The sequence below is a fragment of the Poecilia latipinna genome, unplaced genomic scaffold, assembly GCF_001443285.1.
Source record: "Poecilia latipinna isolate Pla-1442-1.1 unplaced genomic scaffold, P_latipinna-1.0 Scaffold6127, whole genome shotgun sequence".
NCBI classification, from domain to species: domain Eukaryota; kingdom Metazoa; phylum Chordata; class Actinopteri; order Cyprinodontiformes; family Poeciliidae; genus Poecilia; species Poecilia latipinna.
Genome location: NW_015118743.1, coordinates 1 through 966, shown reverse-complemented (window position 1 = coordinate 966; position 966 = coordinate 1). Strand labels below are relative to the sequence as shown.

The 966-nt window shown below is 36.2% G+C and overlaps 1 long non-coding RNA gene across 1 annotated transcript; it reads right to left on the bottom strand.

The window, feature by feature from the left end:
- Positions 1-64: 64 nt before the first annotated feature.
- Positions 65-758, bottom strand: LOC106943829 (uncharacterized). The gene is made up of 2 exons (XR_001424028.1): positions 458-758; positions 65-349 (listed from the first exon to the last, which is right to left on the bottom strand). It is a non-coding gene; the product is annotated as an uncharacterized LOC106943829 (long non-coding RNA).
- Between the last annotated feature and the right edge of the window lie 208 nt (positions 759-966).

Sequence of the window (966 nt, the reverse complement as noted above, 5' to 3'; positions counted from 1 at the left end):
TTACATTTTGAGTATTACACAGGACCTGTGTGTATGCATGCTTTTCAATGTAACTTTCATTCTGCTGTACTTGTAATTTCAATACTCAGTCCTCCCTATTCCTGCACCTTACATTTTGAGTATTACACAGGACTTGTGTGTATGTGCGCTTCTAAAAGTAATTTTCATTCTTTTCTACCTGTAATTTCAAAACTCAGTTTTTGAAATTTCTGCAACATACCTGATGAGCATTACACAAGACCTTTTTGTATGCATGCTTCTCAATGTACCTTTCATTCTTCTGTACTAGTAATTTCAAAACTCAGTCCTCCTTATTCCTGCACCTTACATTTTGAGTATTACACAGGACCTGTGTGTATGCGTGCTTCTCAATGTAACTTTCATTCTTCTGTACTTGTAATTTCAAAACGTAGTCTTCCTTATTCCTTCCCCTTACATTTTGAGTATTACACAGGACCTGTGTGTATGTGCGCTTCTAAATGTAATTTTCATTCTTCTATACTTGTAATTTCAAAACTCAGTCCTCCCTTTTTATGCAGCCAACAAATCTAGTACTACACAACACCTATGTGTTTGTACTCTACGTAATATCATTTCAATTACTTTAATTTAGAGAATAAGTTGGTCATTGGAGACCAAAAATACCTCAGGAGGGTTGGTTGAACAGAATCCACATGCATCCATGTCACCAGCCTGACACAGTTCATCTTTGGAAATCTGAAATGTAAAGAACACTCACTAAATGTTTGTTCTCAATATAAAAACAGCCCTCCCTATTCCTGCACCTTACATTTTGAGTATTACACAGGACCTGTGTGTATGCGTGCTTCTCAATGTAACTTTCATTCTTCTGTACTTGTAATTTCAAAACGTAGTCCTCCTTATTCCTTCCCCTTACATTTTGAGTATTACACAGGACCTGTGTGTATGAGCGCTTCTAAATGTAACTTTCATTCTTCTGTACTT